The 21411-nt window shown below is 28.5% G+C and overlaps 1 pseudogene across 1 annotated transcript; it reads left to right on the top strand.

The window, feature by feature from the left end:
- The first annotated feature begins 3556 nt into the window (after positions 1-3556).
- LOC114169646 (protein BREVIS RADIX-like) lies at positions 3557-9027 on the top strand (annotated as a pseudogene). The gene is made up of 5 exons (XR_014986592.1): positions 3557-4015; positions 4180-4576; positions 4855-4984; positions 5476-5544; positions 8810-9027. The product of XR_014986592.1 is annotated as a protein BREVIS RADIX-like (transcript).
- The last annotated feature ends 12384 nt before the right edge of the window (positions 9028-21411 follow it).

Below are 21411 nucleotides of genomic sequence, written 5' to 3'. Positions count from 1 at the left end.
ATTGTCTTTCCTTAGCCAAAGTGTTTCTCAACTAGTTTCACAAATTTCCCAACAAAAATCCTCAAACAAAAATTATGCTTAAAAAAAAGTAACTAAAAAAAATAACTAAAGAAAATAAAATAAATGTTAGAAAAAAAATTAAGATAAAAAAAATGTTAGTGATAAACAAAAAATAAAATCAAAAGAAAAAAAATAAGAACTAAAATGATAAAAATTATAACCGTGTTCCCCGACAACGGTGTCAAATTTGATAACGCTATCGTCAAGCGATCAAATTAATACTACTTATCTATAACAACTTCAGTATTGTTAAGAAAGTAGCCAAAAAAAATAGTATGGGTTAAGTTAACCCTAAGTCGTCTCCCAACGAACATGGATTTGATTTTTGACAAGTTAGTTCTTATAAAATCTTTACAAAATGGTTAGTCAAATAAAATAATAAAAATATAATAGATAAAGATAAGAAGATAAAATAAGACAGAAACAATAGTAAAAAAAAATAAGTCGATTCCACTGCTTTTTCAAAATAGGATTCATCATTGGTTTTCTAAAGATTATTGTTATTGATTTCTTGTTTAAGACTTCAAATTAATCAATGCAACTTCTCAATTAATTTGTTGGCATCCTTACTTTCAACCAAAGTAACTTCTCAATCAAAAGTAAAGAATTTGTAGATTAATCTTAGTAAATTTAACCAAAGTAACTTCTCAATTAAATATTACCAATCCTAATCATGTCCATTCTTTTACCTCTTATATCTAGTAAAAAGCTAATTAACCAAAGTAACTTCTTGATTAATTCTAATCTAAGTTTTCACCTTTAATCAAAGTAACTTCTCAATTATTAGCAAAAACTCATTCAATCATATGAAGGTTTCTAAAATTAATCAAAGTAACTTCTCAATTAAAATTTAAAAACCCTTGGACTCATACGATTGTTATGTTATGTAGATTTAACACCGTGCTAACTTGCTACAATGTAAAAATCATTACTTTTACTAAATTAAGAACCAAAAGACATAGATGAAAATAAATCTCAACAAGAATCAAAAGAACAAACAAATTAATTAATCTAACCTCAGAATCCAATTAAGAAATTACAATAGAATCAACCCAAGAAGTTCAACACTCCATGAAATACAAAATAGAAATAGAAGAAGAATAGAGAGGGAAAGGAAACAAAATTAGGCCTTCTAAGGGTTCCTAAACTTCGAAGTCCCGAGCTTGTCTTTTCTGCTTCTCCCTTGGTCTCTTTATATAGGAATTGGACTATGCTTTTCTATTGCTAAAATTTCTCAAATATCTTTTAAAATAAAGATAATTATAAATATTTAAAAATATTTGGAGAGATATAGACTATTTGACAAATATAATTGGTTGATAATATCAATATCTATTATAATTAAATAAATTAATTACTTAAAGATATATGATAAATTATTACCAATTAATATTTGTATTAATTTTCAAAATCAACCCTTTGCAATCTCCTCAAATTATCTTCTAAATAATCCAATATCTTCAAGATATATTTGTTTGTTGTGGATCTAAAAAGATTCAAGAATATCTTGTCATATTTAAAAAGATTTGGTAGTTAATATCTTTTAATATTTTATGATATAATTAAATAAGATAATTATTTAAAAATATCAAATAAAATATCTAAAGATATATTTTTCCCAAATTATCTTCTATCATAAAGATAAAGAAAACCGCAAGGTCCAATTTTTTGTTGCTCTCTTTTTGGCTTAGCCAAACTTCTTCATTTTTTCAAGCTTTTCTTATCGTCTTCATGCAATGCTTGGCTTGGATTTTTGTGCTTTTAATAATTTCTTATTCTTGGATTTATCTTTAAGGTGTCATGAAGCTTTAATCAATTTATTTCCGCACCTCCATGAGCTCAACTTAGCTGCAGCTGCACTAACACACCTCAAAATATCCAAAGAACATTTATGCAACTAAAAAGCTATTTTTAACATGTTTTTGTATCTCATGCTCAATAAACCCAATTATAGGAAATCCCAATTAAATCAATCTTTAAGCACACAAATTCAATTAAATACCCATAATTAAACATTAAATGAGGGCAAAAATACGCACTCATCAATAGTACATACCATACATGCACTCACATGCATGTACTTGACATGTAGCATGGATTCACTTTGGATTCATGTCACAATGTATAATGCATAATATTCATCTCATTGTTTTCTCATGCCACCTTGCATAGTACATACCATACATACACTCACATGCATGTGTATAGGTAGTTTCCAAATTTGTAGCATCTTGCATTTTCATGTCACTTTGCATAACACATAACATGCATCAACATATCTTGAAAAAAGGTTGCACTACAATAATTTTAAAAATTAATTGTTTCCTATTTTTTGTTAATAAATTCATGGAATTTTGCGAAAAGTGAAAAAAAATAAGAGAAAATAAATTATTCTTTGGTCAAATTAGTTTGTTGAATAAATGGATAATTTTTATGAAAAGTGACACACTTTTGAAACTTTGCTCTAATTTGGGTACATGGAATTGCTAAAATTCACTTCCTTTCCCATCCCATTTCCAGTCACCTTTCTCCAATAAACCTTTTCTTTGTATTCCATGGAGGATCATCATAAAGGGCATGTGCCTTAAAATGAATTAAAATTGAAGTAAGCCTTTGAACACAAAAAAAAGGAAAAAATGAAGAAAAGTCTGCTAGAGTGAAAACCCAAAAGGGCGGTCTAGGCAAAAAGTAAGACAACAAAAAAATAGAAAATAATACAAAAAAAAGTAAAGGCAAAGTAGGGGCAACCTCTGATGTGATTGAATTTTTTTTTTCCTTTTGGATTAAAGCTTTTGAAATTAAAACAATCATGAGTTGAAATGATGTGTGGCCATGTTTCTTTATCAAGAAAAAATGATATTCCTTTGTTACCCATTTTGAGCCTATAAAAAAAATTAAAATTTCTTTTCAGTTACCCTTAACAAGGGTCACCTTCCCACTAAAGTTAACATGATGTTTGCATCTATTTCATTTGACTTGTAATTCACCAATAAAAAAAATAAAAAGTTTGGAAAGACAAAAAAATTGGTTTTGCAAAAAAAAAATGAGAAACAAGAGTTGGAAAGTGAAAAAAAATGGTGAAGAAAGGTAGTCAAATGAATTTTAGATGCAACCTTAGTTAAAGACCCTTGTTTTAAATAACCTTTATACCATTTACTTTGAGCCTTCATTATCCATTTTTTTTATATCCCTTAGCCTTGGCCACAATACAAGCCTAATAAAGTCCACACAAATCAATGATTGGTTGTTGTTTTTCCAAAACTTTAATTTAGAGGAAAATATTTTGTCATGTTAAGAGGTTTGTTAAAAAAAAAAAGATTGAAAAAGTGTTCAAAGATTTGCTTTCAAACATTCACTACAAAAAAAAAGTTATTTAGAGGAGGTCATTTTTCAGAGGTTCAAATAAACCTCTACAAATAAATATGATATAGATTAATTATAATGGTTTCTGTAAGTGCTAATAATATAGGGATTTTATTTATTTTGAAGAGATTTATGACCTCTGCAAATTAATCTACATTTTTCCTTCAATGTATTCACACGTTCCTTCCTAGAAAATTTAAACCTCCACAGCCACGAAAATATTGTTCGTCCCTCTCGAAAACCTAAGTTTTTTCTCAAATCAGTTTCGCTCTCTGATTCACTCCGTCGTCGTAGCTCTTTCCGTCACACCCTCTCCGTTGGCCTCAGTAGCTAATCACGATTCAGTCTCAGTAGCTAATCACGATTCAGTCTTCGTCGTAGCCTCCTTGGTAGTCTCCGTCATAGCCAGAGCAGCGATTCAGTCACTCCGTCATGCCCACTCTCTCACTCTGTCGTAGGCGACCCTATCGCTCATCGGAGTTGTTCGCCCTGTTTCATCACTCTATCACTCCATCGTAGTTGTTCGCAGCTTAGGAGCCTGCACTTCCGATTAACTTTCCAGAATTCCACTTCAAATTCGCCTGCACTCATGGTACCGCGATTCACACTTTTATCTAATTTGTCACATAGGAGAATGTTGAAACCTAATTTGCGATTCATTGATATTGCTATGTTTGCACATGTACGTAATTGAATCAAAATGTTTAATGCATTGCTGTTAATCTGACTCTTTATTTCCCTTTTCTACATTCGCAGTTAAAGGATATGGTACTTAAGTTTTCAGCTTCTTACAAGCAGTGCAGACCTTGCACAGGGTCCAGTACCTACAAGAAAGGACAGAGGCCATATCCTGACTTCGACACCATTTCAGAAGGGGTTTCATACCCCTATATTGGAGGAGCAAGCTCAGCTTCAACCCCTGCTTGGGACTTCACAAGCTCCTATTTACCTGGTGGTAGACCAGACCAAATATTTATGGGTGGATTGAATGGTGATAGGACCTCTAGAGGGCCAGAGTCAACACCAGCATGTGATGTAGTTGTTGAGGAAGAGGATGAAACCAAGGATTGGATGGCACAGGTGGAACCAGGGGTTCATATAACCTTTGTTTCTCTCCTAATGAGGGAAATGATCTCAAAAGAAGTCGCTTCAGGTATGTTAAGAAATCACTCACAAGCCTTGATAGTGAATTGTTTTACTAATGTTAGATATATGAATCTTTATTCAGAGCATTAATTAATAGTTAATTTTTGACCTAACTCTACATTGTTACCACTGCCCTTGACACAATTTCATTTGTAAAAGATAGATTTGAATTGAAAGTTGTGAAAGAATATGTACCTATTATGAGGACTTATTATTATACAGAGAATATTATTAGTTGTTTTAGTGAAGTTAGAGACTGAAAGCACCTACCATTTAAATTTGAAGCCGAGAGACTTTTGACAAATGGCAAGCTCAAAAATGGTTGGGTGAGAATTATGACAGAATCATGGAGCTTTTCAATGTCCAGAGATTCAATCGACAAGATCTTAACACTCCTTCCAGATCTGAGAATGAGGTAATCTACTACTTCTACACCAGTATGATGTTAAGTTGTTAACAATAGTTCATTGCACGTTTGACATGCAGGATCATACGGGGAGGTGTATCGTGGTGAATGACGTCGAATAATGAGTTTCTTATATTCTTGAACTTGAAAATATTGATTGTGTTATTTTCACTAAGGCATGTGGTATGCAACTTTATTATGCTTTTTTCAAAATGAGATGAACAATGTCAAGACTTATTACTGATGCACTTGCACACCTAGGTATGTGCTACCATCTATAAAATGCATTTTTTTTATGAATTGAATGTGTCTGTGCCAATGCCAAGAATTCTCCGGGCTTTAGTTGCATTCTAATCTGAATAAAATAATTTTTTTTGCTATATTTACTGCTAGCTTACTTCCCATTTTATTATTGTCTATATTGTTAGGATAATTTTCTGCTATGTTATAGATTATAGAATTATTACACTGACAGTTCATTTATGCTCTTTGGTTCGTAGGAAGTTACTGTAAAGATGTTTCTAGATCAAGATATATCTGGTGAATCACTTGAAGAGTTAAAAACTGAAGTACGCGTCATCTCTACTTCCCCACTGTATTTCTTTTGGATTGTTTACTCATTTTTTCAGTGAGATCTAGTGGTTTATTTTTTCAGTTGCTTTCATAGTTCAGTGAGATCTAGAGCATGTGCAGTGTGACTTTTAGGTTCTATTCATGTTATGTGTTCTTTTCATTTAGATTCTAAAGTCTTGATTTAATTGGAATGTTGAATGTTAAAAGCTGCACCGTTTGGTTTTTTTTTGAGACCTATAGGACCCCAAAGTGGGCCTGGATGTTGCAAGATGTCTTCTTGAGATAGTTTTTGACTCAATATGCCAATAAAAAAACAAGTTTTTTTTTTATTCTGGGTTATGAGTTGTTTAGTTGTATTGCACCTTTAATTCCACATACATTCCTTTTTGCTATGTTTTCTTTGATGTTTGTCAGTTTATCACTAAACTTTAGTTTGGTTGAGAATCCAAATCTTTCTGCCATTGTATAGTCTTATTCACATCTCACTGGTCTAAATTTTGGTTTGAATTCTGTTAATAATAATTCCAAATCTGTGATGCATCATTTAATTTTTTGAAAATGCATGTGAACATCATGAACATATATGCAGAACAATATGAATTTAATGAAGTGAGATTTGATTCAAAGGGCTGGGGTGGGTGGAGGATAGGAGATCAAGGGGGTGCTTGGTTTAGGAAAATTCATTTTTTTCCTGTTTTCAAAAGTTTTTATAGGAAATAGTGAAAACAGTTTTTTTAATTATGTTTTTATTTTCTGTTCTATCATTTCTTGTTCAAAACTTTTAAAAGCAGGAATAATATTTTTGTAACCAAGAGTAAAAATAGTGGATGAAATAAGAAAAGCTTTTAGTCATATGAAGGCCCTAAGGTGACATACATTTTGTTAACAATTTACCTATATTTTACTGAACAGTGTTGCTATGAATCACATTGGGTAGTTAGTTAAGGAATTAAATAAATTTTCAAAGTTTGTTTATATAAATATTAAACTGTGATCTGTTAGCTTCATTTTACATTGTTTGACTTGATTATTTGTGTTTTGTTACCAATATATAAATTTTTTTTGTTTTGTTACCATTATTTAAATCTATTTCTGTTTTGTAAATCACTAGCAACACTCCAATGCCCGTAAACTGTGATTTATGCAATGTTAAGCTGTGATCTGCTAGTTTCAGTTCTCATTGTTTCATTTGATAATGTGTTGTTTCTTTACCAATACAAAAATATGTTTGTTTTTGGAAATCCCTGGCAACGCCCCAATGTCCATGAATTGTGATTTGTACAATGTTGAGTTGTGATCCATTCATTTAAGTTCATATTGTTTCATTTGATTATTTGTGTTGTTTTGTTACCAATATATAATCTATTACTTTTGTTTTGTAAATCACTGAAAACACTCCAATGGCCATGAAAATGGGTTCACGCCATCAGTACTCACGCCAATGACATGATTGCATGTATACATTGTTAGGATCCAGTTATGTGGCGTCACCTAATAGCTTAAGCTATTGGGAGTGGTAATAATACCCTGACATACACAGTAACCCCAATAAATAAATTGCAACTGTGCACAGCTGCATCTTGACCTTTTTCTTATGAACACAATGCGACCACCTGTGCCAATGGGCACAATCTGTGTGTATGTGTGGTGCTTCCAGTTTTATTACTTGCCAAATACTTGAATTCTGAAAAAAAAATGTTTTTCTTGACATTACTTCACTTGATGATATGGGAAACCGTATAAATGTGTTGGAGCAAAGCATCAATGATCTAAGAGCAGAGATGGGAGTGGAGTCCTCTCCATCACCTGTGCCCACTGCTAAGCCAATAGAGGAGGAAACAAGGGAAGGGGGTTCAACTTAAATGATGATTTGATTTCATTTGCTACATTTTTCATGTATTTCACTGTACAAGGATTTTGGTACTTTGCATCTATATATGTCTACTGAAGTGGTTTGGAAAACAGAGTGCATCTAATCATTTGTACCTGCATTTTTTTAGAAATTTCATAACTATTACTTCTCATAATTTTATTGTTGATTGTTTTGAAAGCATGGTTAATAATCATATTGATTTTAATGATAAGTATGTTGTGTGCACTGATTAGAGATTATATTGAAATTCACCCAATCCTAATTAGAGATTCAGGGATTAGAATTATATTGAAATTCACCCAATCCTAACAAAAAGGGTAAAGCTAGACACAGGGAAAATAGAAGCAAAAATAAAGAGAAGGGATAAAGAAAAAACTCTATAGACCCTTGAAGAGAATTAGACTTGAGTTTCCACCCTTTTTGTCCTTTCTCATACCCAAGCTTCTGGAGATATGATGAATGCTCTTAAAAGTGAGTGAAAAAGATCAAAATACCCTCCCTATTTCTTTCTTTAATCCTATTATGCATGGTCTAGATGTCCAGGCTCAATGCTTTTAAATGCTTTATTCTTTTAAAACTTCAATTTCTCTTATTTATTTCTTAACTAAAATTATAAAGAAAATATTGAGAAATAAATGAAAATCCTAACTAAATTTTACAGAATATCTCCTTCACACTAGTTTTCTAAAATTTGTTTTGTTCAAAGCAAACTAATTTAAAATTCAACATAAGTTTCTTAAAACCCTTTTAAATATAAAAAAATGAGATAATCCAAGAGATTATCTATTTTCTAGCTTATTTATTGATGAGAATATATTGTCTTTCTCCTCTGTTAAAAGTAACATCTTTTCTAATGAAAATTTTTCTGTGATTAGAGCTACTTTTTGTGATTTTCATCAAGTTAATGTACATTTTTACCTTGAATGCCAACATCTATTCTATAAATTAAATTCCAGAAAGCTTATGATGTTAATTTCAATAGGTCAAAATAATGAAAAGATTGAGGCATCCAAATGTTGTTCTCTTCATGGGAGCAATAACTCGACCTCCAAATCTTTCAAATTCTTGATTTGATTTCGCAGTGATTCTTTAGTTATATAAGATTGTTTAGTGTGAAATTTGAATTTTTTTCAATTTTATTAATCCAATTGCTTGAAATCCTAGAATTTTTCCCTTTGGAAACTAATTATCTTGGTACTTATTTGTGATGTGATTTTTTATACAAGAATTATATTGTATCGGTGTGAGTTAATCATCGATACCAAATAATCATGATTTTTGTGTAGGTCAATGATCTAGTAATAAACTATTTTAGTATATGCATGTTGATTTCATGATTTGAGGTTGACGTCCTTCTTGCAGCTAATATTTATCTTTTATAATTTCAGCAAACCAGTGATGCAAATGAGCCACAGTCTTCTATGGGTACAAAAGGATCATCTGGTGGTAGCAACATTTAGGATGTTGATGATGTTTTTTAGGATGAAACTATTTTAGTGTATTATGAACTTTGAGTAAGTATGGATTAAGTTGTAATTATTTCAATTTAAATTGCTTAATATGTTGATTTTGAGAATCAAAAGTTCTAATGATATATATTTGAGCACTTTGGTTGAAGTTTATAGAAAAATTTTGTTGATATAAAAATATAAGTATCTCAAATTGTTACATACATTGTCAAGTATAGTAGGAAATTCTAATTACAAACAAAATATTGTTTTTTATGAGATTTGAATAATGCAAGAAAAATACAGTAATAAAATCACAAATTAAATAATACAAATAAAATAGGTTTTATAATTCTCAAATTGTGGAGGGTATTAACCCCCACAAAAAAAATGAAAAACAGGAGTTTTGGAATCAAATAGGTTTATGGAAATAAAGGAGGTTTTAAACCTCCACAAAATAATAGTCATGAATAGGAGAGGTTATAACCCTCCATTAAAAAACTTCCACAATATAAACTTGGTACCAGAGGTTGTAGAAAACCTCCACAAATAACTTGTGGGGACTCTATTTGTTGAGGTTTGAAAAACCCCTGCAAAATATTTTGTGAGGGTAAAAACCCCCGCTAAACGAAATTAAAACCTCCGCAATTTAACTTTTTTTTTGTAGTGATTGGGGCAGTTTATTTTTGGTTGACATGTTTCCATAGAGATCAAAATTAGCCCGAGTAGTCAAGTTAAATCAAGGTCATGCCTTCTCATTCTTTCCTTCTTCATGTGTTTTCTATCATATTTTCTGCTTTGATCTATCTTTCTCCTACCATTACTCATTATTCTCACCTTGAAATAAATTGGAGAGACATTTCACTTATTGTTCCTACGTTATAGTCAGATATCTTTAATTTGGACAATTATTGACTTTGTTTGTCAGGCTTACATTGCAACAATTAGTATGAAGTCTCCCATTATTTTCAACAACTGGGGCAAGCTCAAACACATTTTACACCCCAAGACCAATCTGTACCCTCAAACTGGGGCAAATTTTGAAGTCTCCATCTTTTTTATCAATAAGTAGACAAGCCCAAACACACCTCATGTCCTGAAGTTAACTCTTAACTATCAAATTGGGGCAACTCCTTAGTCAATTATCTCATCTTATCCCTTCTAAGATCTTTGGCAATTTCATGTATGTCACTCAAATAGTGTTCAAAAAGCAATGATTCAGGAAAAAGTTTCTCAATAAACTGATCAGACCAAAGGATACTTTTCAAAGAAAAAATCAAAACAGAAAGATTCCAAAAATCTAAAAATAACAACAAATTGGGAATCAATTGAAATAAGTTTCATACAATGTAAAAAGTGAAAAAATACATGAGGGCATGCTTCATGCATAGATTCATACCTAATCATACATACATCATTCATATTTATGAAAAGAAAAAAAATTAAAAAACAAAGGAACTTTCATCATGCATTCATACACTAATTCATACATCAAAGTTTCATATATTTGGAGATATTAAAGACATTTATATTTTGTCAATATTCTTTATAAACTCCAACAAAGAATTATCGCATACAGAAAAAATAAAGTATCTTTCAAAAGTCCCTTGAACATTTTGACCCTCCGTTAAAAACTGCAGTCAGAAGAACTTTCAATACAATCTATCTTTCTGTCATCTTGCCACTATTTTCTTCCAATATTTTACAAAAGAAACAAGAAGAAAAAATGAAACATATTCATCCCAGAATTAAGGATAGGGTATAGATAACTTACCTTAATAAGAACACACACGCCGCAAACCAAACAATTCTCTTTAGGTAAGATATTTTTAAAGGAATGAAATACAGTCTTTGGTTTTGGCTTTCCGAAAAAAAGTAATTCACAGTTACCATTGCCGATATGAATGTTTGGCCTGCCTGCAGTATCACAGGTTTTAAGAAACTGATTTTATGTGACTTTTTTATTTTTTTAATATTTTTTTATATACTTTATGTTACTGCTTGATTTTATAATTAAGAGTTTATTTTTGTCTGATACTATTTTATTTTTATTTTTTTTCTAAATTATTAATTTACAACTTCTAAATACCTAGTAATATTAAATAATGTTCTTTTAATATTATCCTCAAATATATAAAATTCAACGATTCCTTCGATTAATTTCTCTTTTTTTATTACAGAATGAATAGGTAGAGTCTGCAGGCTTCTTCTTCTTTTTTCTAAAGTTGATACATTTTCTTCAATTATTATTATTCACTTTTGCATATTAATGTTCTTTCTTCAACTAAGTTGTAGAGAAAGAAGTTCAATTGTAAAACATTGTTTTGACTATTTGTAAAGCACTGGTATGTATTCATTATAATATAATACATTGGTTTTTTTATATAGAAATTTAATTTTATTGATAGAATGTTTTATAAATATAATATATATATATATATATATATATATATATATGATTAATCAGTTTTCTTAATTGCTCTACGTATCATCAAAAGAAATTAATAAATACACTAATATTCATTGCGCAACAAACTCGGTCTTTGCGCGAAGGAGTGGTAACGCTGTGTTAGAGAGAATGGATACAGTACTGTGAGAAGTAGAGGAAATTTAATATACTAAAGAGAAATTAAAAGTTTTGAAAGGAAGGAACAACCATTCTGAAGGGAGGGGAAGAAAGGAAGAACATTCAAGGGAATAGGATCATTTTTTCACTAACATTTTGGTCCAAAAAAGTTCATCCTCATATCAACATTAATTTACTCATCCCTTTTCAATTCAATTGAGAGTTCAATTAAGAGTCATGATCTAAAAAAAGCAATTCGAAAGTGCATTTTAGAGACATTTTTGAGATTCAACAATAAGAATACTTTAGGAAAAAGACAATAAGAATACTTTAGGAAAAGCACAAGGAACGAGAACAGATTGGCAAGTAACAGATTACACGGTTTTGCTTTCTACTTTGCTATATGCTCTGTTACATTTTGTGTGGTCATAGAATTGTATGAAATACATATAGAAAGAACAAAATATTGTCATCTTAGACTTCTAAGTTAACAAAACCACAATTAAAAATAAAATTATTACAAGAGATAATTTCTCTCATAAAATTTATTAATTAAAGGTTTAAATTTTTTAACAAAGTCACTAATAAAATAGACTCCATTACTATTTGAAGAATAATAAGTATAGAATCTTATTAATAAATATTTTTTTATATAAAATATATATTTTTAAATTGGAAACCATGTGAATTAGAATTTTCAATATTTTATTCCCTAAAACATATTTATTTACATTTTATCTTCAATATTATTTTAATTGATATTTTAAATATTTTTAAATTTCTCTTTTAATATATTAACTCGTTGTTTTTTATCAAATTCCGTATGACTTTAATTCTTTTGTATTACATTTTGATTTCAAAATATTAATAAATGTAGAGTTAAAAATTTGATATATGTAAAAATAACTAAAGATAAAAATATTTATTTGAGAAGGTTACACCGTATTACAAAAAACATAGTACATATAAAAAAACATAAAAATTAAGGAAATTTATTTATTTTATGGACTTTGTTTAGAATTTATGAATGTTATGTATTGTATTTTATTTGAATTTACAATTAAAATCTATTTTTAAATATTCACTTTTATTTTATTTTAATACCCGCAGGTACCCGTGTAAATATTAAAAAATTATGCAAGTACCCGCATAACGGATATCCGACAAATATAGATACGAGTACATGACACATATTTATCCAACGGGTAAGGTATGAGAGAGCTACTACATGTACTTTACCCGCCCGCACCCCGTTGACATCCCTAGTTACAACCGAAAACTTTTCTCATGATCCTTCTTAATTCTTAATTAAAGATTTTATTTCATTTTAACAACTCATTAATAAAAGATTTATTTGCCATTTGAAATAATTTATATAAGCGTATAATTTTATATTTCAGTAATATTTTTATTATAAATATATTTTTTAAATTACTACTCAATGAAGTATAATTTCTACAGTTTTTCTCTCTAAAAGGTATTTATTTACATTTCTTCTTTATTCTTGTGTTAATTATTTTAATTAATATTTTAAATATTTTAAATTTCTTTTTTCGTATATTAACTCATTGTTTTTCATGAAAATCAATGTAATTTTAATACTTTTGTAATACATTCTGTTGAAGAGGAGTTGAAAAATTGTATATAAAAATAACTAAAAATTATATATTTAATTCAAAAGGTAATTTTAATATTATTATTGTGGATTTAAAAAATCATTTTGGAGATGAGTACCATTTGGGTCAAATATGAGAACAAATAATCATGTATGTAATTTAAATTTGGAAAGCCAATTAGGTTTTATTTTTACTTTTTGGTATGGTTTAACCATTATTGTTTATATTTTTAGGCGTCAAATGAAACTTAATGATAACATTTTTCTTTATATTCTACTCAAAATTAAGGTGTCCAAAAGTTATGTCATTCTTAATTATATCAGTTATGCATATTAATGTTTTATTTTTTTTTTAAAGTTTAAAATGGTTGTTTTATATCCAAATGTTTGCCCATGTACATGTAATGTACATGATGATAATTTTTTTAGATTGTATAGTATCTATTAGTTAGTTTTTTTTATTTGTGTTCTAAATTGATATTCTATCCACTGTTTCTTCTAAAAAAGGATTTATATTTATAGAAAAAAAAAGAGTAATAAATGTGTAGCAAACAATAAATAAAGTCAAAATTGACTTGATTTGAATTAAATTTAGCAAATATATATGATAAAATAATTTAATTTGTTAAAACTTTAGTATAATTTGTTAGAAAAAAAATAAATAATAACTGATTGTAAATGAAATTCTTTGAAAAAAATGAAGTTGATGTAGTCCAACATTTTAAGTTTTTCTCTTGACGAAATATAGTTTTAAGATTACAAATTCATATATTTCATTCACACCCATCTCTTATTTAAATACTGTAATGAAAAAAAGTGAAAAGTATATAAAGATGGATAAAAAAAATAATAAAAAATGTTCAAAAATTCATATTTAAAATTTAACTTAAATGTTTTCAAAACAGTGGAAATCACATATCTAATTCTCAATCCATTTATATTTATTTTCATTACTTTATTTGAACATATATTATAAATTAGAAAAATGTGTTCATATTTTTTTTTTACTAGAACGTGTATATATGTACATAGTTAAGCAGATTTTAATATTTAAAGGATTTTAAAAATAAGTTTTTAAAATATAGATTATATTTTTAATTATGTTAGAATCTATCTATTACACCAGTCTTGATATTTAAAATAATTTTAATTAAAATATTTAAAGTCTTAATATTTTTAATAATATTTAAAGGATTGACTTCACTTTGAATTTTCTTCTAAAAAAACACTTCTTACTTGAATTTTTAAACTTTTAATAAAATCACTACTTAAAAGGACTCACTTGTCATTTGAAGAATCAATCAGTACACAATTCTTTTATTTATTTTCAATTGTTGGATTGAATTTTTTTTTTCAAGGAAGTATAAAAATTCTTAGTGAAATTTTATAAAAATTTTAAAATACAAAACTTATATAATTAAAAAAATTCAAATTCAAATTCAAATTAGATAATTATTTGTTGATGTTATTATTGATTTAAATTAAAGTTAATAATTAAAAAAATAAATTACTTAGTAATAAAATTTTAGTTTTGAAAATTAGTAATAGATGTGTAGCAAACAATGAATAAAGTCAAAAAATGACTTGATTTTGAATTAATTTCAGCAAATGTATATGATAAAATAATTTAATTTGTTAAAATTTTAGTATAATTTGTTAGAAACATAAAATTAAATAATAAACTAATTGTAAGGCAAATTATTTGAAAAAAATGAAGTAAAAAATTAAATATATAATAAAAATTTGAAAAAAAAATGAAGTTGATGTAGTCCAACATTTAAATTTTTCTTTTGACGGAATATATTTTTAAAATTACAAATTCTTTTGACGGAATATATTTTTAAGATTACAAATTCATATATTTCGTTGACATCCCTCTCTTATTTAAATACTGTAATGATAAAAAGTGAAAAGTATACAAAGATGGATAAAAAAAGTATTAGAAAAAAAAATAACAATTCGGTGTTTTATGATTTCAAATTTTTAAAAATTCATATTTAAAATTTAACTTAAATGTTTTCAAAATAGTGGAAATCACATGTTTTATTCTCAATCCATTTATATTTATTTTTATTATTGTAAGTTAACATATATTATAAATTAGAAAAATGAGCTCATCATATTTTTTTGTTGGTTTTTTTTTACTAGAACGTGCATATATGTACATAGTTAAGCAGATTTTAATATTTAAAGGATTTTAAAAATAAGTTTTTAAAATATAGATTATATTTTTAATTATGTTAGAATCTATCTATTACATGAGTCTTAATATTTAAAATAATTTTAATTAAAATATTTAAAGCCTTAATATTTTTAATAATATTTAAAGGATTAGCTTTACTTTGAATTTCTTTCTAAAAAACACTTCTTACTTGAAGTTTTAAACTTTTAATAAAATCACTACTTGAAAGGACTCACTTGTCATTTGAAGAATCAATCAATACAAAATTCTTTTATTTATTCTAAATTGTTGGATTGAATTTTTTTTTTCAAGGAAGTATAAAAATTCTTAATGAAATTTTATAAAAATTTTAAAATACAAAACTTATAAAATTAAAAAAATTCAAATTCAAATTCAAATTAGATAATTATTTGTTGATGTTATTATTTATTTAAATTAAAGTTAATAATTAAAAAAATAAATTACTTAGTAATAAAATTTTAGTTTTGGAGATTAGTAATAGATGTGTAGCAAACAATGAATAAAGTCAAAAAATGACTTGGTTTGAATTAATTTTAGCAAATGTATATGATAAAATTATTTAATTTGTTAAAATTTTAGTATAATTTGTTAGAAAAATAAAATTAAATAATAAACTAATTGTAAGTGAAATTATTTGAAAAAAATGAAGTAAAAAATTAAATATCAAATAAAAATTTGATCATCATCAGGTAGAGCCATCAAAATGGGTTACAACCCGCGAGCCAACCCGGCTCATCACAGGTTCGGATCGGGTTGGGTTGAAAAAAAATTACAAATTTCTGTACGGGTTAAAATTGAACTTGCCCACTAAAAATTTGGTTCATTCGGGTTGAACCCGTGATGAGCCGACTCACCAACCCACCAATAAATTTTAAATATTAAATTAATATATATATATATATATATATATATATTATATATTATATATGTATATTATATTATATATATATATATATATATTATATATTTATATATTATATGTATATATATATATATTATATGTATATATTATATATATATATATATATTATATGCATATATTATATATAATATATAATATATATAGTATATATAATATATATAATATATATTATATATATAATATATATATATATATATATTATATATATATAATATATACTATATATTATATAATATATATTATATATTATATATATTATATATATATAACATAATATATATATATACATAATATATATATGTTTATTTATTTATTTTGTAGACATGTTTCAGGAGATGGATATAATATATATATATATATATATATATATATATATATATATATATATATATATATATATATATATATATTGTAAACGGGGATAAGGAAGATGCTTCAAGAAATGAAAATGTAGTGGATTTATTTATTCAATATTCTAATACTATATTGTTGGCAAAAAGAAGGAAGTCGAGTGATTTTGAATGATGATCAAGCACTAATGAAGACAAAGTGTTCAATTATGCAAAATGTTATCTTGTAAAATAAAATAAGTGTATTGTAGAATAGTTTAATTATCTTGCATATGGATTTATTTGGTCCCTCTAGGATTAAGAGTTATGGAGGAAATTATTATGCTCTTGTTATTGTGGATGACTACTCTAGGTTTACTTGGACTTTCTTTCTTACCTTAAAAAGTGAAGCCTTTAAAGCATTTAAAAAATTTGCAAAATTAGTTCAAAATGAAAAAGATTTGAAAATTAAGATTATAAGAAGTGATCATGGTGGGGAATTTCAAAATGAGTCATTTGAAAAATTTTGTGATAAAAATGGAATTTTGCATTATTTCTCTGCACCTAGGACACCTCAACAGAATGGAGTTGTAGAGAGGAAAAATAGATCCTTAGAGGAACTAGCTAGAACAATGCTAAATGAATATAATGTTCCTAAATATTTTTGGGCTGATGCTGTGAGTACTGCATGTTATGTTTTAAATAGAATGCTTATTAGGCCTATTTTAAAAATTACTCCTTATGAGTTATTTAAAGGTAGAAAGCCAAATGTTGCTCATCTTAAAATTTTTGGATGCACGTGCTTTGTTTTAAATAATGGAAAAGAAAATTTAGGAAAATTTGATTCTAAAGCTGATGAGGCAATATTTCTAGGATATTCTCTTACTAGTAAAGCATATAAAGTATTTCATCGAAAAACTTTGAATATTGAAGAATCCATGCATGTTGTCTTTGATGAAATTATAGACCTTGAGGTGAACCCTCTTGAGTCAAATAAGCAAATTACAGGTGATGAAGAATATATTCAGGAGGCCCTTGATGAGATGTATTTAAATGAGAATCCACCTTATCAATCTGAAGATCTTGAAAAATGCTGGAAGTCACCAAGAGGACTATCTCTAGACAACATCATTGGTGATATTTCAAAAGGGGTAATGATGAGTGCGTATTTTTGCCCTCATTCAGTGTTTAATTCTGGGTATTTAATTGAATTTATCTTCTTAAAGAGTGATTTAATTGATAATTCTGATAATTAAGCTATTTGAGCGTGTGTGATAAAAATGTATTAAAAAGTGATTTTTAGCTGCATAAATTATTTTTGGATATTTTAACGTTTGTTGATGCAACTGAAGTTAAGATTAAGCTCATTAAAGGTGGGAAAATAAATTGATTGAAATTACAAACACCTTTTAATAAGGCTAAAATTAGCAAGTTCTGGAAAAATCACTTCTGCACCCCAGCTTTTACTTATACACTCCCATCTTTCTAAATGGGTCTCACCAAAAAAACCTATTATGGACCCCCTAATACGTCTATTTACACCCCCTCCTACCATTTAAATTAGATGTAACCAGATATTGCCATGTGGCAATCCTTAACTTTTAAAATTGGCCAACCAGAACAAGCCACATGGCATTAATCCTTGCAAACACATCTACACCAATGAAACACTGACACATCATCATCTTCTCTTGAAACCCTAATCTCTCCTCTTGCACCATGGCCGGCAGCCACTGCTCCGCACCACCATCTTCACCATGTTTCCGTCGCCGAACCACCGTCAGCCACCATAGTTCCCTCATCATCTCCATGCAGATCGTGTCCTCTTCTTCACGCATATGTTGCCTCTCCGTTTCGTATCTGCACATCACAGCAACATCACGCATCCAATCACCATTGGAGACGCGAGACCAGCGCATCCGCAACTGCAGCGCGCCTCCGACCACCACACTTAACGTGCAGTATCGCGACGAGCACCACTTCCTCACGTCGTCACAGCAGCGTCTTCGCACCGCCATAGCAGCGAAAACCTCAACCTGCGAAGGCGAAACAGAACCAGCGCGCATCTGAACCAGCAGGCTTTCATCACTTCCACCACCGCGCCTTCGTCACCGGAAAACGGCAGCCGCAGCCGTCATCAGGTAGTAGCTTTGTTGGAGAAGAGTAAGAGAGTGAAACCCTAATTCTGAAGAGAGAAGGAGCTGCCATGTGTCAGTTTGCTATTGCACAGTCAAATGGTCAAATCTGGTCAAGCATTCAAAAGTTGGTCAAACAGTCAACTCTGGTCAAAGACTGGTCAAAGGAGAAGGGTTTAACTGCAAATATTGATATTTTTGGATGCCTTTGCAAAATTGGACTACAAAATTGAAAATAGGCTATTTAGAAAATTAATACAAATATTATTTGGTGATAATTTATAAGATATCTTTAAATAATTAATTAATTTAATTATATCACAAATTATTAACCAACTATATTTGTTAAATAGTCTATATCTCTCCAAATATCTTTGAATATTTATCTTTATCTTTATTTTAAAAGATATTTGAGAGGCTTTAGCAACAGAAAAGCCCAGTCCAATTCCTATATAAAGAGACCAAGGGAGAAGCAGAAGGGACAAGCTCGAGACTTCGGAGTCTTGGAACCCTTAGGGGTGCCTAATTTCGTTTCCTTTCTCTCTCTATTCTTCTTTTTATTTTGTATTGCATGAATTGCTAAACTTCTTGGGTTGATTTTATTGTAATTTCATTATGGATTTTGAGGTTAGAATGAATTAATTTCTTTGTTCTTTTTATTATTGTTGAGGTTTTAATTCATCTATGTCTTTTATCTTTGAATCACGTAAAAAGTAATGATTTAAAATCTATATGCATGTTGATCATATGAGTTCAAGGGTTTTTAAATTTAATTGAGACTTTACTTTGATTTTATTTAGAAACTTTCATATGATTAAATGAGTTTTTACCAATAATTGAGACTTTACTTTGATTAAAGGTATTTACTCTAACGAAAATTAATTGAGACTTTACTTTGATTAATTAAGCTTTTTATTTGGTGAGGAGATAAAAGAATAGACATGATTAGGCATAGTAAAATTTGATTGAGACTGTACTTTGGTTGAATTTACTGTGGATAATCTAAAAGTTCTCACTTTTAATTGAGACTGTACTTTGGTTAAAAGTGAGAACGCCAACAAATTCATTGAGACTTTACATTGATTAATTTGTAAATCTACAACAATAATTAATTGAGCAATAATCTTTAGATAACCGATGATGAATCTATTTTGAAAAAAGCAATGGAATCAATCTATTTTCTTTACTATTGTTTTTATTTCTTTTTATCTTTTAAACTTTATTTCTATCTTTGTTTATATTAATCCCCTATATTTTTTATTTTATTTGACTAACTCATTTGTATAGTTTTATAAGAACTAATTTGTTAAAAATCAATTCCGTGTTCGTTGGGAGACGACTTAGGGTTACTTTACCCTTTCTATTTTCTTGACTACTATCTTAGCAATACTGAAGTTGCTATAGTTTAGTAGTATTAATTTGAACGCGTTAACGATAGCGTTATCAAATTTGGCGCCGTTGCTGGGGAACACGGTTAGAATTTTTATCATTTTAGTTCTTATTTTTGTTCTTTTCATTTTATTATTTTTTATTTTTTATTTTTTTATTATTATTATTTTTTATTTTTTTATCACTAACATTTTTTTTCTCTCATTTTTTTCCTAACATTTATTTTATTTTCTTTAGTTATTTTATTTTTTTTAGTTACTTTATTTTTTTTAAGCATAATTTTTGTTTGAGGGATTTTGTTGGGAAATTTGTGAAACTAGTTGGGAAACACTTTGGCTAAGGAAAGACAAGGTACTTAAGTTGTCCATTGAGACGCACCTCTCTTTCCTGGAAGTCTACGCAACAAGTTTTCAACTTATTTCTTTTCAGAAAACCTCTTTCAAAAATGCAAAATAGTTTTTCATATGAAAATAATCAACAGTGTGATTTTCAAGTGAATTATGATTACTATCCACAACAACCACGTGATTCATATGATTATCAACAACAAATTGTCACACCTACTTCTGCACCTGATATAAGTGGGTTAACTTTACGACAATTTAATTATCTATATCCTAGATCATCTTTTTTGGGATATGAGCAACAACCATATTCTGAGTGTCCACCTCAGCAACCATATGTTCAAAATAGTTTTCAGCAACAATATGTACCACCACAACAAGTTGAAGCAACCAATGGACCATCCTACAGGGAAGTTATGATACTAATGGGTGAAGTTATAGAGAAATTAGAGTCCATGGATGAAAGGTTGCGAGTTGATCAACGATGCAGAAATATTGAGCAAGAGTGGTATGAAAATAAGCAAATACTGTCTGATATGTTGAGGGATGCAAGTAAGAACAACTTCATAGAATTACTTGTAACTGTTAATACCACCCCTCAACCCCATCAGAGATTTCCTGAAAATCCAGATTTTAATACACTTCGTCATGAAATCAAAGATGTGCTTCTGAAATTGGCCATCAGAGCTGAACAAATGTCTGAAGATTTGAGTCAGCTAATGAATGATGTAGTGAGAAAGGTCACTTTGGAAGATATGATGAATATGATAACTGAAATGATGAAGATGAATCAGACAGATCAGAAAGAGATGATGAATGCCGCTACACAAAGCTTGCAGAGTCAGTCTGAAAAACCAATAGCGGAATCACATCACATTGATATATCTACTGATGGATATAATGATTGTCATAGTAATATGTCTACTGATGAACATATTAAGGATGTTGCTGAAGTTGATGAAAAAATTAAAGATTCTCACAAAAACATATCTACTGATGGATATGTTGACGATGCTCAATGTGAATATAAAGTTGTACC

Source organism: Vigna unguiculata, chromosome 11 (assembly GCF_037176805.1).
Source record: "Vigna unguiculata cultivar grain cowpea cultivar isolate G323 ecotype 2 chromosome 11, ASM3717680v1, whole genome shotgun sequence".
Lineage (NCBI taxonomy): Eukaryota > Viridiplantae > Streptophyta > Magnoliopsida > Fabales > Fabaceae > Vigna > Vigna unguiculata.
The sequence above is the reverse complement of the archived record's forward strand: the minus strand, read 5'-3'. Positions and strand labels throughout refer to the sequence as shown.